The following is a 27442-nucleotide window of genomic DNA, read 5'->3' as shown; positions in this document are numbered from 1 at the left end:
GGCTTTAACGCCCACCAACATGTTGTAGATTTAACTACACAAGGCCCTCAGGACACCGATGAACATGCATGGGAGTGATTATGTGGTGGTGATTTATGGATGGGGTTGATGTTAATTATATTTTACTGCTTACTACATGCTTTAGACAGTTATGTTACTGATGTGTGCGGTAGATGTATACTGTTCTGAATCAAATTGAATCAATGAATCAAATCAAATTGGATCAAAACTGACAAAGAATCATATGGTGTAGATGGGACTGATTCTGTCTGATTCTCCCAGCAGCTTATGACTCTTTGTACAAACGACTCCCTGCTCATGCCGTCTGGTTGCTTAGCAACAATGTAAACACATATTGAGGAGCTCAGCCCTTATAGCTATAATGGCGATTCCTGTTGGCAGTGGATTATACCACTGAAAACTAGGTAGGCAGGAGTTATGGTAGTGAAATGAAAGTAAAAAAAAAAAACCCTAAAAAATGGATTAGCCTCCCAGTCGGTCATCCGTCACTGTTTACATTACATGTCGTATTGATGAAACCATTCATTTTAAAAAAAAAACTTTTTACACTATTTTAGAAGGATGTTTAACAGTTTATGCATAAACCAATTTTTATTTTTTTCCTCATTCGCGAAAGAACTCCTTTAAAGCAAACCTGAATTGAAAATTAAAGGTCAAAATAAACATACATGTCATACTTCCCTCCCGTGTAGTATACTCCTCAATCTCTTTCTCCTCTGTTTGTCCACTGTGATCAATGGAATTCTCCATCCTCCATTTTGAAAATGGCCATTACCCCATAACAGCTTCCTGGTCAACACACTGTTAAACTGTAATATCGCCGACTTGAGCCATAGGGAAATATGGACATTACATTGCTCATCAGTTATTGTTTCAGTTATAACTGACAGCAACTGATACAGTGGTTTGCAAAAGCATTGGGCCCCCTTGAAGCTTTCCACATTTTGTCACATTATTGCCACAAACATGAATCAATTTTATTGGAATTCCAGGTGAAAGACCAAAACAAAGTGGTGTACACTTAAGAAGTGGAATGAAAATCATACATCATTTCAAATATTGTTTTCAAATCAATAACTGCAAAGTGGGGTGTGCATAATTATACAGCCCCCTTTGGTCTGAGTGCAGTCAGTTGCCCATAGACATTGCCTGATGGGTGGTAATGCCTAAATAGAGTGCACCTGTGTGTATAATAATGTCAGTACAAATACAGCTGTCTGTGATAGCCTCAGAGGTTTTCTAAGAGAATCTTGGGAGCAACAACACCATGAAGTCCAAAGAACACACCAGACAGGTCAGGGATAAAGTTATTGAGAAATTTAATGCAGGCTTAGGCTACAAAAAGATTTCCAAAGCCTTGAACATCCCACAGAGCACTGTTCAAGCGATCATTCAGAAATGGAAGGAGTATGGCACAACTGTAAACCTAACAAGACAAGGCCGTCCACCTAAACTCACAGGCCGAACAAGGAGAGCGCTGATCAGAAATGCAGTCAAGAGGCCCATGGTGACTCTGGACAAGGTGCAGAGATCTACAGCTGAATAATTACGCACACCCCACTTTGCAGTTATTGATTTGTAAAAAATGTTTGGAATCATGTATGATTTTCGTTCCACTTCTCACGTATACACCACTTTGTATTAGTCTTTCACGTGGAATTCCAATAAAATTGATTCATATTTGTGGAAGTAATGTGACAAAATGTGGAAAACTTCAAGGGGGCCAAATACTTTTGCAAACCACTGTATATAAGTGACAGCAACCTATATATTTTAGTTCTGACAAAATCTTGTCAGAACTGGAAGGAATCATTTTAAGAAACAAATGGTGAGCTTCTGAGAGGAACTGACAATGACGTAAGTATGTAAAAGCAAGACGTTTTAAATCAGGATGATACCATTTAGTGGCTGGTATTATCCTGATTTAAAACTTCTTGCTTTTACTGATGGCTAACACGGTACAATACTCTACTGCTACTACTGTACGTATGTAATGTTCATTTGCAGGTACATCATGTGTTTATTTTAATTAATTTTACTCGGTTCAAGTTCACTTTAAAGCACAGTCTCAACTCTCCACATTTGACCTTCTGGCCATCTCTCCAGTGTTCAAGACTTTATAAACTGTATGTGGGTGGGTCTTAAGGCCCATTCCCCCTATTCAATTTTTCAAACAATTTTTTTAGATTGGCGATTTTTGGAGCAACTACCGATCGTTTCTCGAAGTGGGTACAGGAACGTGATTCTGCAAGCGACGTTTGGTAACATGCCAACAACAACCATCACAGTAGATCAGATCATTAAGATCCCTGACGACTCCCGCGCAAAGTGCCGTGATCCCTGTTTTGGGCCCGTGGTGTGACTTCACATATACCCACCAGCAGGAAATTGGATCGGGAGCGCTCATTGTCGTGGGACGTCGGTGGGATCCATCTTCCTGCCTCGTAAGGTGAGTATTCAGCTTTAGTGGCACCAGTGATGCTAAAGACAAGAGCTCCGCAGTGTTATAACAGTAACACGGAGAGCCATATAGGTAAACTAGTAGCAATTTGACCAGCTGTATACTAGTTCAGCCTTAAAAAAATATTTTCTTTTGGTAACTCCTTTACTTATATATATAAGAATAAAATGATTATAATAATAATAATAATTATTTGACATGCATCAGTGCTGCAGAAAGCATTGTGTAATTGAAAGTTAAAATTGCATATGTTTATTTAATTCATTGCAGCTACCACAATTTTCAAATGCTGGTAAATATTCAACAGCAGCGTACAAGCTGGTCTATAGAACTTCTCTGAATTTTCAGATCCATTCTTAACCAGAAACCTTCAATATTATGGAGGTTACATTTTCAGCCTCTAAGTGTCACGGGACTAAGACCCACACAGGCAAGGAGTTTATGTGCCCCTAAGGATGCTGGGATGCCTTATTCTTTATAATAGTTATCCCTCCCAGTCATCTCATCCTGTCAGGAAGTTATTGTAGTGCATTATTTAGTCAGCTGCAGCACACAGCATGGATGCTTTTGTAACATGGTTTGGCAAAATGCTTGCAAAGTATATAACTGTTCTCGTGAGAATTTGTTTGTTAGTAAAACATTTAAAGATGTTCCATGATATCTGGGCAGTTATGGATTAAATTGGCAATTACTGAAATGTGTGGAAAAGAACTTACAGCTACAGACAGAATCACTACAACCCACATTTATGTGACAGGGTAAATTATTCTCAACTAATCCTACACTGAATTGAATTTTTTTCCGTTCATTGTTGTGGGACCAACACACTGTTATTGTCTGACATCAGCCTAAATTGTGCATAATGTCCTTGTGACAACAGTGTTTACATATGTAAGCAATAAAGTGTAGCTTTGTCCTGGTTGTGACCTCATACTAACTGCTAAATTATAGTGCTACCGTAATAGGGGGATAGTGTTCATGCACATAGCGCATTAATCAATTGAACACGTTTACATTGTATATTACTGTACTGTATGTGCACTAAAGACATGAAAATGTTTAAAATGTGTTGAGCAATAAGTGCTTGTTACGAATGTTAACCAATCAGCTATATACAGTTGCTGTGTTTTAAACATTGTTGTACCATGGTGAATAGTTACTTTGCCTCCGTGCGTCGTATGTGGTCATCGTAAGTAATATGGTGGGCTAAGAACATGATTCAGAGGTGAACAATTAACTTTCCTAATTGCCAAAAATTGGATACAGAAGACCACTCCTGAGTGCACAGAACATGCATGTGGCTCAAAAAAATCACATTCCATCTAAATGGCAGAGTGAGCATGTATAGATCTCTACTTGCAACAGCTGAACTAGTTTTATTAATATAGAATATAAGTTTACAAGCTACAGTCAAAAATTGTTCTTAGTTATGTAATATTTACTAATCTAGTCTGAATCATTTATTTAGCTACTACTACTATACTATTATTTCCCATCTAAAGTCATGGCAATGTAAGAACATCACTATAGAGACAGAGAAAAGGCTGAGGCCCTTTTGTGGATAGGGGCAGACCTACATGCAGAAAACCAGACTCAAATGGGTTCCAGTGAGTCTCATTAGTTACACAGTGTGTCGGGGCATTGTAACTTTACATCATTAGATGTTGGATGAACACCAGCTGGCTGAGGCTGAACTCTGACAAAACAGAGGTGTTGGTGGTAGGTGGTCCACACATGATGGATAAAGTTCAAAATGCTCACCACCTCAAACTAGCAATTGGGGGAGATACTGTACAGTATAAAGACTCTGTGCGAAACCTTGGGGTGATCCTGGATGGAAATCTAAAACTCAAACAGCAGATATCAGCTGTCGTCAAGTCTTCCTTCTTCCATCTAAGAAATATAGCGAAAATCAAACACCTTATCCCAGCTGAAGACCTACCTGTCCTGGTTCATGCATTTGTATCCTCCCGCCTAGACTACTGCAACGCCCTGTTCATCGGATCTACAGATAAGGTTCTGCGCCCCTTACAGCTAGTACAGAATGCTGCAGCCAGACTCCTAGCCAATGCCCCCCGCAGCTCACACATCACCCCAGTACTGCAAAATCTTCACTGGTTGCCAGTAAAATGGAGAATCAATTTTAAGATCTGCTGGGGGGGAAAGGCTGCGCATCCCTAAACACATGTTGCAATTGAATGGTTAATCGCACAGGCATACACCGCCTCTGCCAGACTGAAAAATGCATGCCCTGCATCCAAGACAAGTGCTAACATTTATTAAATTAGGAGGTACTTTAGCTTCCAATATGGTTTGCATGCAAAGTATATTATACTAGACACCTGCGCCACGGTGAGGCAAACCTACAGGCAAGTGACCTAACCTAAATTTAAAACCTCAGGAGCAGCTAAGCAAGAAAAATGTGTAACTTACATTTGGTAGAACAGCGAGGAGAACGCCAGCGCATACCACTAAGGCTGCATCTGAAATGACCACCAGCTCAGTGTGCAGCACCTATATAGACTCTCTGCACACTTCACATTCAATTCAGATGCAAATCATATGCACATCTGCGACTACTTATCATGCAAACAGAAAACTCAGGAGGAGGGGCTGGGAGCAGCTTACCTGACAGTTTTAAGATCTGCCTGCTGACATTCAAGGTTCTACACTACATGGGACCCAAATACATAGCAGGTCTATTGGAACTTTATGCCCCTCCACGCACCCTCCGCTCTGCCAACAAGATGAAGCTGGTTATTCCCAGGATACACTTAACATTTGGTGCTCGGGCCTTTTCCTATGCAGCCCCTACTCTATGGAACTCACTTCCACAATCAGTACGAGAAGCTCCTTCTCTGGACAGCTTTAAAAAAAAGGCTAAAAAACTCACCTCTTTTCCCTAGCCTTTGAGACTGCATAATGCAGGGTCACAGTGCTTTGAGTCCCCAGGGAGAAAAGCGCTATATAAATATTATTGTTATTGTTGTTATTGTTATTGTTATTAGCATACCTCTTAGTTTTTTATTTACATCAGATGTGTGTTTTAAGGTACCCCCGAAGCTGTAAATTAAAGCGTACCTCCAGTGTACATCCCATATTCAATGGGTCCTCTTTTCCTAATAATTATAATTAATAATTATAATTACCTTCTAGGTCTTCTTATTGTGAATCACTCCCGGTGCTCCAAGTCTGCTGACTTCTGGCACGTAGCTTCCCTCCTCCTGCTGGAAAAACACCATGGTGTTGTCTCTACTCAAGTTAGAAAACCCCATGGTGTTTTTCAGCTGGTGGGGCAGAGCTACGTGCTGGAAGCTGGCAGACACAGAGCTACGGAAGTGATTTATAGGCTATTATAACTTTATAGGAGAAGAGGACCCATTAAATATTTGATGGACACTGGAGGTCTACTTTAAGAATTATTTTATTTTCCCATGTCACCCTCTAATCCGCATAAATGTCCCTGCTTATCGCCATGCAGATTCCTCCACTGGGAGGGAGGAGGTGTCCCAAATAGCAATGGTTTTAAATAGTTATAAAGGATAACTAGCTAAAAGAAGGGGAAACACCAATATTTGAAAATATATTTTTTTTATTTCAAAAAGGTTTTTATTGGAACCAAATAGCAAAAGAACATAGTATTATAGCAGTATTACTAATCACAAGGGATGATTGGCAGTACAGTATTTGCAGCGAAAAAAGTTGAACAGCAAATATCCATCACAGAGAATACATACTGATCCTAGTATTTCCACTTATTGTTAATTTCAACTATACATTCAGATATTTAAATCATAAAGAGAAAACAACCATGAATATACTATATTCACCCCATGGATGGTAGGAAAACACTATGTTTAGGTCATTGATTTAAGTATTTCCTTTTGATTCCCTTTTCTCCCCTCCCTCCCTTTTTAGGCCCACCCCCATCCCTATCCCCTCACCCCCCTCCCCTTTCGCCGGCTCCTTTCAAAATCCCTCCAAGAGACATCAATTATCTATCTATTAACTTAGTTATAGGGGCAGGTTAATTATCAAGGGTCTTTCAATGAACCTTAAAAAACTTTAAACCTCTTGCTCATGCCTATTCATGTATCTTTCCCCAAGATCCAATATCCCGTGAAGATAGAGAGACGGTGGTTACAAGAATGCCCTTTGCCTTTTTTCCCAGTTATAGAGCATAGTAAATGTGGAGAGATCAAATAAGTATATGTTATTGGAACATCAATTTCCCTTCTTCAGACTCTTGATACATGTGCCACAAAAGCCAGGAATTTGCATGTGAAAGGGGTCTATTAGATGACTCCTGAGCATACTTCTCCATTTGTTCAATGTAACTCCCTTCCCCCAGTCCTTTAAAGTGGGAGTAATTGGGGATTTCCAAAATTTAGGTATTGACTAATCTTGCTGCAGTCAGAATATGAAGCAGTAGGGAATTTTTATATTTTTTAATTGGCATTGGTAACATCAGCAGCAGCATCGAGAATCATCCAAGGTGTACCCCAGACAATCTAAAACTATCTTACAGATCTTAGACCAGAAGGGTCGAATCATCGCACAGGTGTGCCATATATGTACCATTGTACCAATCTCCACTTGACATCTCCAACAAAGTGGTGTAATATCTGGGCATATTTTGTGCAAGACTTGCAGGTTTTGTACCACCGTGAGAGAATCTTGAATGCATTTTCTTTACCCTTACCCGAAATAGATGCCTTGGCGGTAAAGAGAAATGCCTTGTCCCACAGTCTATCAGGGAATTCTTTATCCAGTTCGGTATGCCATCTGGAGATGTATGGGGGTCTAGTGTCATAGATAACTCCTAATAGTAGCTGATAATATAAGGATATGGCCTTCTTATCTGGTGGATTAGTAAAAATCTGTGTCTCAAAATCTGTCAGATCTCTAGTCTCGTAACCCCCTTCAGACGTTGCCTAAGGAAATGAGATAGCTGAAAATATTCATAACATGGAAGAGAATCACACTCTCCTAATGACATCAAATCTTGTCTGGTCGGTATGAATCCAGTGGTTAGTAGGTCTTTAATTGTAAGATTAGGGCCTAGCCTTTGTCTAATTATAAAAGAATGATTAAATCCCGGTTGGAATAAATAATTATTCCACACTGGGGTTATGGGACTAATGCTGGGAATACACGTTTCGTTTTTGCCTTCGTTTAAACCTTTGTTTCGATTGTGCCTCTTTGTTCTTTCCGATCCCGAAATAATCGATCGTACGGTTAATATCACCACCCACAGTTTCGGTTTTTTTTTTCGATTCTGATGGTTTAGTTTTTCCAATGATCGAAGGCTGCAAAGAAACGAAACGTAGTACAGGGACGGACGGCATAAACGAATATATAATCAATCTGAACAGCCATCAAGCCTACCAATGGCTCGATTAGATGGATAAAGAGAGATAATATCAAACATGTTCGATCACTAGTCGTTCGTTTTTGGGGTCTATTAATCGAAACTATAATGAGATTATGACTATTTTCACATACGTTTTCAACACTCGATTCGTTTACCGAACGAATCGAAGGCTAAAACGAAGGCAAAAACGAAACGTGTATTCCCAGCATTAGATAGGTAGACACTCTATGAAGGCAGATAAGATTATCCCATAATAATAACGTTATCCGTGTGATTGATGGCCAGTTTTTGGCTATTGATTTCCTTGCTGCTTTGTTTACCCATACCGCTGATCTAAGGCCCTTCTGAACAAGTTCATTTTCTATAAGTACCCATTGTTTAGCCCCAATCTCCCAGTCTTTAATTCTAGTCAAATGGGTAGCTAGTTGGTAGAGTTTAGGGTAGGAAGCGCTAGCCCTCCTTCTTCCTTTAGTTTGTATAGGCGGCCTTTCCAAATAAATGCCGACCATAAAGCAGTTATCCGTTTAAAAAATGTCCCCGGAATACGTATAGGCAATGTCTGAAGGGGGTATAACAATCGGGGCATAAGATTCATTTTTATAATGTTTATACGTCCTGTCCATGAATGCAAGGCACCCTCCCATCTCTGTAGATCTGTTATAAACTTATTCATAAGTGATTGAAATTTTTCTTGGAATAATTTAGAGTGATCTTTAGTAAGTTTTAAGCCCAAATAAGTGATGTAATCCTCTTTCCATGTGAAGGGAAAGGATTTTGAAGTCTAACACTGGTTGATTCATTGATAGAGATATTAAGGATCTCACTCTTGGAGGCGTTGATCTTAAAGTTGCTATACTCTCTAAATTCCTTCATAACTGCTAACACATTAGGGAGAGAGATAGACGGGTTGGTAATGTATAACAAGAGATCGTCTGCAAAGATAGAGAGCTTATATTGTACATCACCAACCTTAATACCCTGAACATCCACGTTATTCCCTTAGTGCTATAGCTAAATGCTCCATTGAAAGAATATAAAGCAGAGGGGACAACGGGCAGCCTTGGCGGGTGCCATTGTGGATTGTAACAGGATCGGAAAGCAGACCGTTAATTTTGAGTTGAGCTGATGGTATTGTCATAGAGTGTGAAGATACTATCAGAGAACCTAAGACCCGGAGAAAGACCCATTTGTTCTAAAGAACGTTTCAGAAAACGCCAGGAGAGTCTGTCAAAGGCCTTTTCCGCATCGACTGATAATAAAAGGGCTGGTATATGCGACCTTTTAGCAAAATTGGATAGTAGCAGGGTTTTAATAGTGTTGTCCCTAGCTTCTCTCCCAGGGACAAACTCTACCTGATCAAGATGGATTACTTCAGGGATAATCACCATAAGCCTTGCAGCTAGGATTTTGGCAAAAAATTTTAAATCTACATTGATTAATGATTTGAAAATAAATTTAATAATCAGACACTTTAGAGGTAAGCCAGTTATCCTTTATTACTATTTAGAACCATTGTTGTTTGGGGCACCTCCTCCCTCCGAGTTATAGCTTGTACACCGCCCCAGCTTTGGGTGGGTTGTCTCTTGTTCTTTGGAACTCCAGCAATTGTTTTTACCTGGAATGCGACCCACACAATGGAAGACCAGAGAACCAGAGTGAGGATGGAACTTTGTGAGTGCCCTTTGCTACTCCTAACAATTTTAAGACATCTTCCTGACATACTACACTATAAGGCTACTAGGGCCATATGCAATTCACTTTTTTTACCTGAGTTTTCTCCTAGGTGATATTTTTAAACTCATCAATAAAATGCATTTTAAGCCCTCAGAAGGCAAGAATATGCTCAAAATAATTTTAATAGTACTTTTTCACCAACTTTTTGGTACTTTTTTTAGTTGAAAAGTACTGGAAAGTTATTTAAAATCAAAGATGAAAAATTATCTTCTGGGAGAAAACTCAGGTGAAAAAGAGAATTGCATATGGCCCCTAGTGTCTCTGTGTTTTTTCTTGTTTTTTTATACTAAAAGGACTTTGGACTCTTCTGGTCATCACACACCCCCAGATTCCTCCACTATTCTCTCTTCCTTATTAACCACTTGCCGACTGCCCACAGCCCATGGGCGGCGGCAAAGTGGATGCCTTAAGGACCGCAATACGCCTTAGGGCGTTGCGTCCTTTTCCTATGCCGGGGGAGCGATCGCGTCATTGATGACGCGCGCTTCCCCCGGCAACTGGCTCCGTCCACCCGCCGTAACATCCCGCCGGCCATACGGAAGCGCCGGCGGGATGTTAACCCCGCGATCGCCGCTACAAAGTGTATAATACACTTTGTAATGTATACAAAGTGTATTATACAGGCTGCCTCCTGCCCTGGTGGTCCCAGTGTCCGAGGGACCACCAGGGCAGGCTGCAGCCACCCTAGTCTGCACCCAAACACACTGATCTGCCCCCCCCCCCCCGCCCACTGATCGCCCACAGCACCCCTCAGACCCCCCCCTGCCCACCCCCCAGACCCCTCCCCAGGACCCCCCCCAGACCCCCCCCCTGTGTACTGTATGCATCTATCCCCCCTGATAACCTGTCAATCACCTGTCAATCACCCATCAATCACCCATAAATCACCCCCTGTCACTGCCACCCAACAATCAGCCCCTAACCTGCCCCTTGCGGGCAATCTGATCACCCACCCACACCAATAGATCGCCCGCAGATCCGACATCAGATCACCTCCCAAATCCATTGTTTACATCTATTCTCTCCTCTAAACACCCACTAATTACCCATCAATCACCCATCAATCACCCCCTATCACCACCTGTCACTTTTACCTATCAGATCAGACCCTAATCTGCCCCTTGCGGGCACCCAATCACCCGCCAACACGCTCAGATTGCCCTCTGACCCCCCCTTATCAATTCGCCAGTGCATTAATTACATCTGTTCTTCCCTGTAATAACCCACTGATCACCTGTCAATCACCTGCCAATCACCTATCACCCATCAATCACCCCCTGTCACCCCCTGTCACTGCCACCCATCAATCAGCCCCTAACCTGCCCCTTGCGGGCAATCTGATCACCCACCCACACCAATAGATCGCCCGCAGATCCGACATCAGATCACCTCCCAAATCCATTGTTTACATCTATTCTCTCCTCTAAACACCCACTAATTACCCATCAATCACCCCCTATCACCACCTGTCACTTTTACCTATCAGATCAGACCCTAATCTGCCCCTTGCGGGCACCCAATCACCCGCCAACACGCTCAGATTGCCCTCTGACCCCCCCTTATCAATTCACCAGTGCATTAATTACATCTGTTCTTCCCTGTAATAACCCACTGATCACCTGTCAATCACCTGCCAATCACCTATCACCCATCAATCACCCCCTGTCACCCCCTGTCACTGCCACCCATCAATCAGCCCCTGTCATTGCCACCCATCAATCACCCCCTGTCACTGCCACCCATCAATCAGTCCCTAACCTGCCCCTTGCGGGCAATCTGATCACCCACCCACACCATCCGATCGCCTGCAGACCCGCAGTCAGATCACCTCCCAAGTGCATTGCATCTGTTCTCTCCTCTAAACACCCACTAATTACCCATCAATCACCCCCTGTCACTGCTACCCATCAGATTAGACCCCCAACTGCCCCTAGGGCACCCAATCACCCGCCCACACCCTCAGACCCCAGCCCTGATCACCTCGCCATTGCATTACTTGCATATATTCCCCCCACTAATCACACCTTGAGACACCTATCAATCACCTCCTGTCACTACCTGTCACCCCCTAGCACACCTACCCATCAGATCAGGCCCTAATTTGCCCCGTGTGGGCTCCTGATCACTCGGCCAAACCCTCAGATCCCCCTCAGACCCCCTTCCGATCACCTCCCCAGTGCATTGAGTGCATCTATTTTCCCCTCTAATCACCCCCTGAGACACCCATCAATCACCTCCTGTCACCCCCCTAGCACTCCTATCCATCAGATCAGGCCCAATACAACCTGTCATCTAAAAGGCCACCCTGCTTATGACCGGTTCCACAAAAATCGGCCCCTCATAGACCACCTGTCATCAAAATTTGCAGATGCTTATACCCCTGAACAGTCATTTTGAGACATTTGGTTTCCAGACTCCTTACGGTTTTGGGCCCGTAAAATGCCAGGGCGGTATAGGAACCCCACAAGTGACCCCATTTTAGAAAAAAGACACCCCAAGGTATTCTGTTAGGTGTATGACGAGTTCATAGAAGATTTTATTTTTTGTTAAAAGTTAGCTGAAATTGATTTTTATTGGTTTTTTTTCACAAAGTGTCATTTTTCACTAACTTGTGACTAAAAGTAAACTCTTCTATGACCTCACCATACACCTAATGGAATACCTTGGGGTGTCTTCATTCTAAAATGGGGTCACTTGTGGGGTTCCTATATTGCCCTGGCATTTTAGGGGCCCTAAACCGTGAGGAGTAGTCTAGAAAACAAATGCCTCAAAATGACCTGTGAATAGGACGTTGGGCCCCTTAGCGTACCTAGGCTGCAAAAAAAGTGTCACACGTGGTATCGCCGTACTCAGGAGAAGTAGTATAATGTGTTTTGGGGTGTATTTTTACACATACCCATGCTGGGTGGGAGAAATCTCTCTGTAAATTGACAATTGTGTGTAAAAAAAATCAAACAATTGTCATGTACAGAGATATTTCTACCACCCAGCATGGGTATGTGTAAAAATACACCCCAAAACACATTATACTTCTTCTCCTGAGTACGGCGGTACCACATGTGTGGCACTTTTTTACACCCTAAGTGCGCTAAGGGGCCCAAAGTCCAATGAGTACCTTTAGGATTTCACAGGTCATTTTGCAACATTTGGTTTCAAGACTACTCCTCACGGTTTAGGGCCCCTAAAATGCCAGGGCAGTATAGGAACCCCACAAATGACCCCATTCTAGAAAGGAGACACCCAAAGGTATTCCATTAGGTGTATGGCGAGGTCATAGAAGATTTTATTTTTTGTCACAAGTTAGCGGAATATGACACTTTGTGAAGAAAAACAATTCAAATCCATTTCCGCTAACTTGTGGCAAAAAATAAAATCTTCTATGAACTCACCATACTCCTAACGGAATACCTTGGGGTGTCTTCTTTGTAAAATGGGGTCATTAGTGGGGTTCCTATACTGCCCTGGCATTTTAGGGGCCCTAAACCGTGAGGAGTAGTCTTGAAACAAAAATGACCTGTGAAATCCTAAAGGTACTCATTGGACTTTGGGCCCTTTAGCGCAGTTAGGGTGCAAAAAAGTGCCACACATGTGGTATTGCCGTACTCGGGAGAAGTAGTATAATGTGTTTTGGGGTGTATTTTTACACATACCCATGCTGGGTGGGAGAAATACTTCTGTAAATGACAATCTTTTGATTTTTTTTTACACACAATTGTCCATTTACAGAGTTATTTCTCCCACCCAGCATGGGTATGTGTAAAAATACACCCCAAAACACATTGTACTACTTCTCCCGAGTACAGCGATACCACATGTGTGGCACTTTTTTGCACCCTAACTGCGCTAAGGGGCCCAAAGTCCAATGAGTACCTTTAGGATTTCACAGGTCATTTTGCGGAATTTGATTTCCAGACTACTCCTCATGGTTTAGGGCCCCTAAAATGCCAGGGCAGTATAGGAACCCCACAAATGACCCCATTTTAGAAAGAAGACACCCAAAGGTATTCCGTTAGGAGTATGGTGAGTTCATAGAAGTTTTTATTTTTTTGTCACAAGTTAGCGGAAATGGATTTTAATTGTTTTTTTTCACAAAGTGTCATGTTCCGCTAACTTGTGACAAAAAATAAAATCTTCTATGAACTCACCATACTCCTAACGGAATACCTTGGGGTGTCTTCTTTCTAAAATGGGGTCATTTGTGGGGTTCCTATACTGCCCAGGCATTTTAGGGGCCCTAAACCATGAGGAGTAGTCTTGAAACCAAATGTCGCAAAATGACCTGTGAAATCCTAAAGGTACTCATTGGACTTTGGGCCCTTTAGCGCAGTTAGGGTGCAAAAAAGTGCCACACATGTGGTATCGCCGTACTCAGGAGAAGTAGTATAATGTGTTTTGTGGTGTATTTTTACACATACCCATGCTGGGTGGGAGAAATAACTCTGTAAATGGACAATTGTGTGTAAAAAAAATGAAAACATTGTCATTCACAGAGATATTTCTCCCACCCAGCATGGGTATGTGTAAAAATACACCCCAAAACACATTATAGTACTTCTACTGAGTATGGCAATACCACATGTGTGGCACTTTTTTGCAGCCTAACTGCGCTAAGGGGTCCAAAGTCCAATGAGCACCTTTAGGCTCTACAGGGGTGCTTACAATTTAGCACCCCCCAAAATGCCAGGACAGTGAACACACCCCACAAATGACCCCATTTTGGAAAGTAGACACTTCAAGGTATTCAGAGAGGGGCATGGTGAGTCCGTGGCAGATTTCATTTTTTTTTTGTCGCAAGTTAACAGAAATGGAAACTTTTTTTTTTTTTTGTCACAAAGTGTCATTTTCCGCTTACTTGTGACAAAAAATAATATCTTCTATGAACTCACTATGCCTCTCAGTGAATACTTTGGGATGTCTTCTTTCCAAAATGGGGTCATTTGGGGGGTATTTATACTATCCTGGAATTCTAGCCCCTCATGAAACATGACAGGGGGTCAGAAAAGTCATAGATGCTTGAAAATGGGAAAATTCACTTTTTGCACCATAGTTTGTAAACGCTATAACTTTTACCCAAACCAATAAATATACACTGAATGGGGTTTTTTTTATCAAAAACATGTTTGTCCACATTTTTCGCGCTGCATGTATACAGAAATTTTACTTTATTTGAAAAATGTCAGCACAGAAAGTTAAAAAAATCATTTTTTTGCCAAAATTCATGTCTTTTTTGATGAATATAATAAAAAGTAAAAATCGCAGGAGCAATCAAATAGCACCAAAAGAAAGCTTTATTAGTGACAAGAAAAGGAGCCAAAATTCATTTAGGTGGTAGGTTGTATGAGCGAGCAATAAACCGTGAAAGCTGCAGTGGTCTGAATGGAAAAAAAGTGGCCGGTCCTTAAGGGGTAGAAAGACTGTGGTCCTCAAGTGGTTAAATAGCACAATGTTTCTCATTCACTTGTTGCCCTTACCATGCCATTCAGTCAGATTGCTCTCACATCTAACAAGCAGCACTAAGGCCTCGTTCAGCACTGCATAATATGTTGGCGCTTTATAAATACAATACATAAATAAATTACACGCGTTGCCGTTTGTATTTCGGCAACGCATGGGGGAGGCAGACATACACGACCTCAGAAATGCATAGACTGCTCTGTCTGATATTCACACTACATGCGCTGTGGACCAGTGCGGTCCGGGAACGCATGCTGCACGCATTTTTGCCCAAATGCATGGCTGTCCCATTTACTACAGTGAATGGAAATCAGCCACGCAATGCATGCAAACTTGGTACTAGGCCAAGTGCTGGGAATGCATACATGCATCAAGGGAAACAAACTGCATCACACCATCCATAAGTAAAGTCTCTCTGTTTCAGCCAGCAGGACTTCGCCTACCATAAATCGGAAATGAAATTCTAGTTATGTGTGAAAAATGACCTGACCAGTAAACAAGTTGGGTACTTTTCCTACAGCACCAACTTTCCAACTTATGACTATCTTAGCTGGAAGCTGAATGAAGGCTTTGTATGTTCTCTTCAAATATTTTAAGAGGCATTTCAATGAAGCATGCTACTGACCTTGGGATAATTTCATCTGCATGTAATTTGTGTTTTCTTTCATTTACACTATACATTAATTTCTAACCATTTTGCCATTGCTACTGCTCTGTTCTTCTTTTATTTCAAAGACGTTATTGTTGTTGGAAGTAAATTTTCTTGACCTACCAATTTCCTTTTTGCATCTTATCACATTAAAATGTGCAGTGAATTTCACATATGACACAATTCATTACCAATAAGAACATTTCTCTGAATAGATCCCCTTCTGTAGTGCTGTTTTTTGTTTTTTTAATCTTTCAGGTCCAAAAATCAGCTCATTAGTAATCAATTAAATTAAAAACATCTGCACTCATTTAAAAATATTTTAATTTGCTAAATTTAATTAAAGGGGACCTGAAGTGAGAAGCATATGAAGGCTGCCATATTTGTTTCTTTTAAAACAATACCAGTTGCCTCGCCTAGTAGTCCTGCTGATCTTTCTGGTTTTGCCTTAATCCACAGATTTGAAATATGCATGTGGCTAACGATTCAGGGGCTATAGCTAAAAATATTAAAAGCCAAGGACCAGCAGGACAGTCAGGCAATTTTGATTTTTTAAAGAACAAGCGACACCCATGCTAATCTAGAAATAAAAAACACATATATAAGTAGATAAATACTAGTTCTACGTACATAACAGATGTATTGTGCTATCCATGTAATGATTCCTGTGAATTTTATAAAGGAAAAGCAGAAAACCCTATTGTAGGCAGTGGCCATCTTGCTAAGCTAATGCTGACATCATATCCTCCCTGACTCCTGTTTCCCCTCCTCCCTTCTCTTGCTCATTGTGTATTCATTAGCTGCCCTCCTCCCAGAGTCTTCAGACAATCCCACTGAGGTGTATACTAGGAACTACACTGTCTTATCCTCCAATTGCTGAGTCACCTCAGCCTTGCTTGTAAACACAAGTGAGCAAAGGATCATGTTTCAGATAGGCTAGGCAGGGAAATAAATTGAAGAGGAGGAATATATAGATAAAAAGAACCCCCAGCATTCAACTGTTTGGCACTGTTTGGCACTAGGGCCACTGCTCCTTAGGTATGTGATAACTCCAAATCATAACAGCAGAAAAAGTTTTGCAAGTTTTGAATGCAGGATTAGCATCTTTATCACTTAATGCACTCAGACCAGTTGTTGTGGAAATTTGATTTTTATGGTGACAATACCGCTTTAAAGGGTAATAAATATGCCAGCCTACATATTCCTCTCACTTCAGTTTCTCTTTAAAAAATGCCAAGGCTTTTACAAACTACAGCGGGTAACCACGAGACATGGGCTTATAGAAAAATAACTTGGCCTGTCAGATTGCACCATGGGATAAGGCTATCCACTAATCACTTGTATATTTGTAAAAATCCACAAGAAGTAGCACTCTGGTCAGTCCAACATCCAACAGGAAAATACTATTTAATGTTTGAGTATTTTCCAGTTGGAGGTTGAACTGAACAAAGCCCTGCTTCTTGTGTTTTTTTTTTTTTTTTTTTTTTTTTATGAAGATGAAGGTTGGATATGGTTTTTCTAAGCAAGCGAACCCCTATACGTGAAATTTTGGTGACTTTACCTCTATCTTTTTTGTGACCAAAGTCTGGGTTGACTTTTCATTTTATACTGTATTTTACTCTCTGGTGTTGCGGAGCGCAATTTTAACACTTTGGTACACCTGTATATTTGAGTACTCTATCTCATCCTGTACTTTGTTTTGCTTTCTTAAAAAATTCCCTTTTAAATTCCTATCAGTTTTTACTCAAAGCTTAGGTCCTGCTCTTTTCTCTTTGCCAATCCCTTGAGGTGTAAGAGTACACAAGGACAGTGCTTTCTCCTGCAATATAAAAAGAAAGAATGTAGGTACTACCTGTGGTCATCACACAACATGCATGCCATAACCATCTACCTATGGCTGAGTGCATATTTAACATGGAGTGCGTAAATGTTAATTCTTTTGCATGGTTTCATTGTGAAATAGAGTTGGGGCCTGAGCACACTTGCATGCTTTTGTGCATTTTTCAGCAACCAATCAATGTCACACACTGACACACATTGCTAAGAATGCACAGAAGCTAGGCTGCTTAGGCAAAAGTAATACTGAGTGCTGGAATACTGAGTACCTATAATGAATTCAAGCACCCCCCCCCCCCCTACACACACACACACTGGTCTGATCTGATCTGGTGAAGGTAATGCGTTTCTTGTAGGAGGCTTCCTGACTATCTTGTTTTTCTTATCCACAGATTCAAAGATTTTGGTTCTCACTTTGCACGTTTTTCATAGATTTCTGTTGGTGTATACCATTGTCAGTATTTTTATGTACCCCATGCTTGTTTCTTACTTTGTACAGCATCACAGAATATGTTGTCACTTTATAAATCATAAATAACAGATATGCACCTGTGCCATCTGCAGTCTAAAAAAAATAGGTCCGTGCTGCGCACATGCGCAGTTTCAAAAAGCACGGACCCAGCTACACAGGAACAGCGCTATGTACGGACACAGGTTGTTTATTATAGAGGATATGCTTCTGACATGATCAGTAATGTCAAGTTTAAAATGACGTGGAACCTACTATGTATTCAGTCACAGGTCCTTCAAGATTTCCCTTTTATGCTGGTTTTTTTTTAGGTTCCAGAAGGTAATGGTAGTGCCCTGTTTACTCTTTACTCTAACATTCTTCATGTTGAGTTTTGTGTCTGTTGCCTGAAATGACCTGTGTATCATTTGGAATTCCTGATAGCACCAGAGGGCAAATAGAGGGGGCCTCATATTTTTATTTTATCACTATTATTATTATTTGTACTTTTTTTTTTTTTTTTTTTAAGATTAAATGCTTTAAAGAAAAAAATGCTGTTGGTGCTGATTCTGTAAATTCAAGGAATCAGCACCACAAAATGTTACAGAATAAGAAACACATGAACCACAACATTCCTCAGATGTTTATGCACAATTAAACCTTTAGTACCTTTTTTTTTTAATTTGTTCCAGCAATAAAAGTAAAAAGTAAAAGCAGTGCCAACATTTCCAACAAAACCACCGCATTGTTACTACACATTTATTTTCCTTATAAATTTCTAATGTCTCTGGAATTATTGATAGTTTTTTTTTGTTTTGTTTTTTGCCTTAGGGAGTAGCTTCGTTTTAAGTCTCTGTGCAGAAATAGTACATGATGCCCACCATGGGCATCCGCAGAAAATTTTCCCTTTAGGTTGGTGTTTGGGGTATTTGCCAAAATTGGGCATGGCCATGGTCCAGGATGTGGGTTTGGTCACGAGTGGAGGCAAATTTACATGAACTTAGCAATGGTGGGACATTAGACTAGGGCTATAGTAAGAATTATATTGCGAGTGCCTTTGACACAGGCTCCCCCCAGTTTAGGTAGTGACAGGGTCCCCCAGTTTAGGTAGCTCACAGGTACCCCAGTTCAGGTAGTGACAGGGACCCCCCAGTTTAGGTAGTGACAGGGACCCCCCAGTTTAGGTAGTGACAGGTGCCCCCTAGTTTAGGTAGTGACAGGGACCCCCAGTTCAGTTCAGGTAGTGACAGGGATGTTCAGTTCAGGTGGTGACAGGGACCCCCAGTTCAGGTAGTGACAGGGACCCCCAGTTTAGGTAAAGACAGGTGCTCCTAGTTCAGGTAGTGACAGGGACCACCAGTTCAGTTCAGGTAGTGACAGGGACCCCCAGTTCAGGTAGTGAAACAGACCCCTATTTCAGGCAGTGACAGGGACCCCCAGTTTAGGTGGTGACAGGGACCCCAAGTTCAGGTAGTGACAGGAACTTCCAGTTCAGGTAGTGACCCCAGTTTAGGTAGTGACAGGGACCCCCAGTTCAGGTAGTGACCCCAGTTTAGGTAGTGACAGGGACCCCCAGTTCAGGTAGTGACAGGGACTCCCAGTTCAGGTAGTGACAGGGACCCCCAGTTCCATTCAGGTAGTAACAGGGACCCCCAGTTGAGGTAGTGACAGGTGCCCCCACTCACCATGTCTCAGCAGCAGCCCAGTGACAGACCTCAGAATCAGCCGGTGACCAGTGAGAGCAGGCGCACGGTACTCCGTGATGTCATGTCACTTCTGCATATCAGTGCGGTGTCCGTGAGATCCTAGTGCCCGCACTCATTGGTCGCCGGCTGATTGGAAGACTGACGCTGGGCTGGCTGTTCTGCCTTAAGCAGCAGGGACGGCCAGGGGAGGGAACTGGTGGCCAGGGGGGTCAAGTGTCCTATTTTGCCCAACGTGCGGATGCCCATGATGCTCACCTAACCAGTTAAAGTGGGATACAACTCTGCTGTAAATAATATTTTAGAGCAAGGAAGAAATGCTATTTCATACCACTTTAATCCATCTATGTGTGATATTTTGGGTGTTTAGTTTGATCTACTGCACATCATGCACCTATTTTTTCTCAGTCATTTCACAGAGTACAGTACTTGTATGCGTTGTACAAGAGGAAACAAAATCAGTACAGCAGGTGAAATGAGACTGGGCTTGATTCACAAAAGAGTGCTAACTGTTAGCACGGCCGTTTTCGCGCGAATTTTCGCATTGCGCGCAATCGCGAATTTTCACGCGAAACGATAACGTTTTCGCGCGCAAACGTGAATTTTACAGCACAAGCCCACAGTCTCATATCCATTCATAAGAAACATATTATTATGCAGGAAGCTGCTTTTAAAATATGAGAAAAAAAATGTTGCCCTTCTGATTTCTCCATTTCCTGCAGGTTGTAGTTAAGACTGTGTGACATATGAGAAAAATCTCAGTATATAAGCAGGTGTAGTAAATGGTTTTACAGGCGTCTTGCTTTCACAGTGATGCAATCTGATGACCTTGTTTGGCATCATTCTTCATGAGCACAAGTGCTCATGAAGCTCGCACAGTGGACCAGGAGTATTTTAAATGATCGGTGCTGTGTGGGCTTTACAGCCCGCAACACCGATCAGGATTGTGGCCGGGCGATCAGACTTCCCCCCTTTTTTCCCCACTAGGGGGATGTCCTGCTGGGGGGGTCTGATCGCCGCCGGCTATTACGGAGTAGCGGGGGGGGGGGCTCCTCAAAGCCCCCCTCCGCAGCCATTTCCGCCCTCCCTTACCTCCCTCTCCCTCTTGGTCTGTAATGCGCAGGACAGAAGTCCGTCCTGCGTATCCTAGGATAGGCTTTGGCCTATCAGATTCCGGCGATCCCCGGCCAATCAGAGGTGGGGATCGCCAATCTGCCTTACGGCGCTGCTGCGCTAGCAGCGCCGTATGATGTAAACAGCGGGGATTTCTTCCCTGCGTGTTTACATTTCGCCGGCGAGCCACCCTCCGTGAACTGGCATGGAAAGGCCGCTTCCATGCTATACCACTAACGACCCGCCGACGCCTATCGGCGTTAACTGAGCGTTAAGTGGTTAAAAGAGGTGCATTAAACTTAAAAAAGTACTGGGAATGTACAAGGCGTTGTTGTCTTAATAAATTGTACTTTCCCAGTACTTTTTAAAGTTTAATGCCCCTCTTTTAAACTGTGCGAGCTGCGGGATTTCACCCGCAGCAGCATACTCTTAGTGCAATTCCGCTCGCCGCCTCCCCAGCGAGCATCCTGGCTACCATAACTACGGACTCCGGAGGACGCTGGGACGTGACATCACATCCGCCCATATGCGTGTGAGCCCGGTCCCCGGCTCGGCTGAGTGGGACACAAGCGTGCTGAGGCTGCGTACGCTGTGCCAGCCACATCTGAACCAGGTGAGACCTGCCCAGCAGCAGCGTTTATTGTTCTGACAGAAGGCTCAAAGCGCCCTTCTTTTTATGTCTCTTTGCAGTGGTTTACCTTGGGAGCAGCTGAGCATACCTTGATAGGGGCCTGATCGCACCAGGGGGTGTTACCAATCACCCTATTTTTCTTATTCTATATATTTCTCCCAGGTTATTCCTATTGATTAAATCATATAAGAGATCTTTGTAAAACATTTGTTTTGTTTTGTATTTGTGTTTTAGTTTGTGTTTCAATCTTGCATTTAAAACTGGTGAATAATTAGCTTTTCATTTTTTTCAAGCAGTAAAGCAATGGAACAGCTTTAAAGTATGTCCGAGTTGACACATGACATAGTGAGATAGACTTGTTTATGTACACTACCAAGCAAACAAATAACTGTAGTGTGTTTCTATTTTTCTTTCTCTGTCTGAGAGAGTTAAAAATCAGGTATGCAAATGACAGTTTCTGTCTAGGTCGGGATCAGGTCGGACTATAGTGTAACCCTCACAGATAAGGAATTACAACTATAACCATTTTCTGGCAGAAAAGGGCTTCTGAGAACTGGACATAAATAAATGTGTCAATAGTTCATAGATTTTAGTTCTGGCATACTTCAATGTATGTGTCATTGAGCAGAGACAATAAAACTGAAAAAAAAAACTTAAAGTAGGTTTTAAAATAAAATAAAACTGTGGGCCATCTAAAAAAAGGGTCATTTTTAGAAGTAGGAGGATAGGTACAATTGTTAATCTCATAAGTTTATTTTCTTCTCCTTTAAAGGACAATTGGAGTGAGAAGAATATGGAGGCTGCCATTTTTATTTCCTTTTGAAAACTACCAGTTGCCTAGCAGAAACACCAGAAATGGCTGCAGAAACACCAGAAATGAGCATGCAGCTATACTATACCTGAACTCATTACACACTTGCGTCATGATAGCTGCATATATCATTGTGGACTATGGCGGTACCCGAATTACCAGTTGTGTGAGACCGAGCGCTGTAAAAACAGCGCGGGAGATTTGGACGGAGCCGGCGCCACCATAGGAGGTAATAGGAATTATGGCTTTAGCGGTGCTCTGTGAGTGATTTGGGCGCTATCGAAAGACAGAGTAGAAGTTACTACAAAAACACTGTAATTCGGGCGCCAGCAATAGCTGGAAGCCATATTACATCTTTCCTCACTATGCATGGTGGCCTGGAAGGGAATAGTAATTAACACAGCCGGGACTTGTGCAGGAGCAGGGTAAGCAGTTTATTGGCTTTACCATGCGCCCAAATCTCCCTGTGGTCATTTCATAGGTACACGTGTAAAGCGCCCTTTATACCTGTTTTTGCTGCATTTACCCCATGTTACCCTCACATGAAAACTATGGGGTGTATACAGGGCCGGATTTACAGATCAGGAGCCTGTAGGCACATAAGCTCTGGCGCCCTAAACTCCACCCCTTAAAACAGGCGTGTGGCCTAACACAGCCCCATAGACATTCAGATGTGCTTCCCTTGTGCCAGTGCTAGGTGCCCCAGTATAGGTAGCCAGCTATAGGTTCCCCAGTATAGGTTAGCCAGGTATAGTTGCCCCCAGTACAGGTTAGCCAGCTATAGGTGGCCCAGTATAGGTAGCCAGCTATAGGTGCCCCCAGTATAGGTTAGCCAGCTATAGGTGCCATAGTATAGATAGCCAGCTATAAGTGTCACAGTATAGGTTAGCCAGCTATAGGTGCCACAGTATAGGAAGCCAGGTATAGGTGCCCCCAGTATCGGTTAGCCAGCTATATGTTTCACAGTGTAGGTTAGCCAACTATAGGTGCCATGTGTAATATTAGTAAGTCCCTCCCGTGTAGGTAGCCAGATGTACCCCATTATTAGGTAGCCTCCTTTTATAAAGGTAGCCAGATGTGCCCATCAAATAGCTTTCACTCTCCCTCCAATCTGGCTGCCTATTAATGAGAGGCGGGCAGTTCATTAGCAGTCCAAAGTGCCTCTTTTTCTCCTTCCTTCCCTCCATCTATCTATTCCTCCCTTCCGCAGAATAACGGTAATGCGCGAGCGACATCTATGCGGGTGACAGGACCTCGATGGATTCATGCTTTCCATCTCTGGCATTTCTTTCTTTCTCAGCAGCGCGCCCCCAGTGTCCTCTCCATAGTTACAGCGCATGATACACCGGCATAACCCTGCACATCACACTGCTTGTAAGCATGGAGAGGAGGCTGGGGGCGCGCTGCTGAGAGAGAGATGCCAGTGATGGAACCCATGAATCCAGTGAGTTCCTGTCACCCGCATAGATCCCGCTCGCTCATCACCACTATTTGGCGGGAGCAAGGAATAGCTAGATGAAGACAGAGAGGGCGAAAAAGAGGCACCGCCCATCTCTCATTAAAGGCCCCGCCTGTAGGCATACACCTGACCTAACTTGTCTTATTGCAAAGCTGGCCCTGGGTGTATTCACTAAACTATGTTAAGTACAATAACATGCGTAAATGAGTAAAACAGACGTTATGCACGTTATTCTGCTTAATGCAGTGTAACGCATACACCCCTATAATTCAACTTCACATTGGAAACCAGTAGATGTATAATTGCTCCCTGTGTGTATGGCATGTGGGCATGTATAAAGCAGTGCATAGCCTGCGGGTCATTGATATACATTTCAGGCTGTTCCACGCCTCTAAACTAAAGCCTATGAATGAGGTTACAAATAAATATCCTTTTAAAGGTAAAGCTCCTTCTGCGACTGTATAAAAGCTGAAATATAATGAATGACATATGCTTCCCATCTGTGGGGATTTCTGATTTATACTGGGACTGGTGTCAACAAAATTATTGTTCTATGGAATGTCTGATTTCATAAAGACATTTTATTAATGTACACTGCAAAGCTTCCTATGTAAAAACTAGATATGAATTCCATCAATGGTGAGTGTTTTTTTAACCTAGACATGACTGCAGCTATTCTGTTTTGCTCATTACTGACAGATCTAGGAGGCATTCTAAAGGGAGTACAAGTATATGATGTGTATGTGGTAGGAGAGAGGATAAGGGAGAATGAGAAATACCTCTTTATTTTGTAGTGAGATAAAAATGTTGCTTTTCATTCAGATTAGACAAATATACGGTAATCACCTTGAGAAGACTTTTCTATAAACTCCCCCTGTTGGTGCAAAATTCAAGCCAGAAGATACAATATATAATTCAGTAGTTTGGGTGTATTTTTTGTACTTGAAACAAAGTTTTAGTAACTACAAATGTAATCATGAAGCAGTTGGTGGGGGGGGGGGGGGGGGGGGGGGCAGATCCTTCTGCTTTGCATCATCATGCTGTTCACACTACAGGTGTGTGGGGCACAGACTACGTTTTCTGTGAAGATTGTTCCTTGTAGCTCAGGAGGTCTGTGCTACAAGAAAAGGATGCAGGAGAAGTCCTGACAACACATTGGCCTCAATTTACTAAGATCAAGCTGGAGATAATAAGGCAAGAGAAAACTTACCACCACACAGTGAGAGAGTTATCTTATCTCTCCATCACTGGCGTAATAATAGGGCCTGCAGCCGTGGGGGAGGGGGCTGCTCAGGGCCATTTTGGGGGTCTGGAGGGTTTTGCAGCATGGGGGGAAAGCCATGCTGCACATCAGCGGGGAGGGGGGACGGTCCCCCCCTCCATTACCTGGGGCTTTCCCCTCTGCGCTCCCTTCCAGCATCAATAAGTGTGTGTGTGTCTAGGGCTAGGTGGTGGGCAGCGGCAGATCCACATACCTTCCTTGCATTACAGCGCGGATGTTTCTCCCTCTAGTGTCTGACTCTACTTCTTGTTTATACAGGAAGTAGCGTCAGAGGCTAGAGAAAGGAACGTCCACACTGGAACGCAAGGAAGGTATGTGGATCTGCCGCTGCCTGCCACCTAGCCCTAGACACACACACTTATTGATGTTGGATGGGAGCGCAGAGGGGAGAGCCCCAGGGGAGGGGGAGGACCATCCCCCCTCTCCGCCGATGTGCAGCATGGCTTTCCCCTCATGCTGCGACCCCTTCAGCCCCGCAAAATGGCCTGAAGCGGGCCCCAGAGGAGGGCGGTCAGAATATCTGCAGTGGGGCCCGGTGAGACCTAGTTACACCCCTGCTCTCAATTCCTTAAGTTACCTCCTCTGTAGTTAAGTTACCTCCTCTGTAGTTATTTTCAGAATTCTGGAGTTATTTTAAGGATTGAAGAGTTAACTTTAGAGATCTCACCTTAACTTAAAGACAGAATAGTTAACTTTAGTTTGCCTGAGGTAAAATGTTTCCTGAATAATACCTGCCTTATCACCATGGTGATAACTCTAGAAATGTTATTAAAGACAGGAGATAAGCTTAGTGAATTGAGGCCATTGTTAGTACTCTTTACCACCGCTTGCGCTCAGACCTGATTTTCAGAATGCATGTATTTGGTCAATTGCACAAAGATCACCGGAACAAAATAAATTGTGCCTGTGTTTTCACTGCCATCCCCAGGGCCAGCACTTTCATAGAGGCAAAATGGGCAATTGCCCAGAGCCCACGAGCCACCTGCTGGGTGCCCTAGATCTTCCCCAAGTGAATTGTGGTACCTGGCATGCTCCTCCAAGAGTCTGTGCACTCCCATCTTCATCCTCACTGGCCGTCTCTTCTACGTGACCATGCGGCATGTCATATAAGTATGTAACACATCACAGAGTCACTGAGATATAGTGAGAGAAAGCAAATTGCATACCAAATGCAGTGCTATGTTTGCATAGCTCTCAAAATAATTATACCTCCATGTACAGATCACACATGCTCAGTAGCTGCATCTAGATCAATTGTTGCAGATTTTTCTTAGGAGGCAGCGGCCCATAGGAGGGGCACCAAATCAGGTGTGCTTTAAACAACTGTAAAGGTTTTTACTTCTTACTATAACCCAAACCAGATTTCCCTGTTGCCAGGGCCAGATTTACCATAAGGCACTGTAGGCACGTGCCTACAGGCGCCTGATGATGGAAAGGCGGCTCACTCCCCTCCTATAGTGCCTCCCTCCCTGCTTTCCTATGCAGAGTCCTGATGAGAGTGTAAATTAGAGGTTACTTGCCCTGCTCTCAGCATTCCACTGACTAGATCTCCCTTCAGTTGGGGCTCCTCTAGCTACTTAACCACCCTGGCGTTCTATTAAGATCGGCAGGGTGGCGGCGTAGCACTATTTTTTGATTTTTTTAAATTTTTTGATTTCCCAGGAGCACTTGATGCTGAAATGTATTTAATTAACCCAAGAATTGCTCACAGTGTACCCACACCTGTTGGATCATGATGGGCCAACAGTCAGTCACCCAGAGATCTGCAGACTCTGCATCTCTTGCTTCCTGCTGCCATTGTCCGTTTCCCCATAATTCCAGATGTAAATAAACTTGTATGAATGGATATTATATCCGCACAAAATAATTCATATAGTTCTGAAAAAAGTCCCATAAGCTTGCCAAGTCAAAAGTCCTCAGATAGACTCCATAAAACTCCAGAAAAAAACTTTAGCGCTACAGGTACTTTCACAACTTCATTCCTCCACCAACACCCTTTAAAGTGCAGGCTTACTAGCTCATAATAAGACCCAAGTTATAAGGTCTAAAGCGTTGTGCATATGCCACCACAATGCACAACGCTTTAGACCTTATAACTTGGGGCTTATTATGAGCTGGTAAGCCTGCACTTTAAAGGGTGTTGGTGGAGGAATGAAGTTGTGAAAGTACCTGTAGCGCTAAAGTTTTTTTCTGGAGTAAAAAAAACGTGCTCTATTTATAAGCTTAGAATAACTGTGCTCGTGACAGGGTTTAAGTAGGAATTTGCCCTGCAGATCATCAGCAAGTTTTCTGACTATTGTGTGCCCATATAAGTAGACAGCAGGGTCACTCTTAATGTTAGATGTGGCATCTGTTTGCTAGTTGATGAGCTCCTGTAGTTATTTTCCTGATCTTAGTTGCGGACCTGTTTTTTCTTGAGTTAAGTTGAACTCTGACTGTCATGACCTGGTCAATTGTCTGACCTCA

The 27442-nt window shown here is 42.7% G+C and overlaps 1 protein-coding gene across 7 annotated transcripts in view; it reads left to right on the top strand.

Moving 5' to 3' along the window:
• Positions 1-27442, top strand: part of LOC137536102 (cGMP-dependent protein kinase 2-like) — an 843621-nt gene that overhangs the window by 261854 nt on the left and 554325 nt on the right. For 5 of the 7 annotated variants that reach the window (XM_068258139.1, XM_068258141.1, XM_068258138.1 and 2 more), the window contains one exon: positions 22197-22464. The exons of the other annotated variants lie outside the window; for them this stretch is intronic. The gene's annotated coding sequence lies outside the window, so the exon portion shown is untranslated. The remainder of the gene's footprint in view (positions 1-22196; positions 22465-27442) is intronic. 7 annotated transcript variants of the gene reach the window in all.

This window comes from Hyperolius riggenbachi, chromosome 10, assembly GCF_040937935.1.
Source record: "Hyperolius riggenbachi isolate aHypRig1 chromosome 10, aHypRig1.pri, whole genome shotgun sequence".
NCBI classification, from domain to species: domain Eukaryota; kingdom Metazoa; phylum Chordata; class Amphibia; order Anura; family Hyperoliidae; genus Hyperolius; species Hyperolius riggenbachi.
Note: the sequence above shows the minus strand (reverse complement) of the source record. Positions and strands in the feature narration are given on the sequence as shown.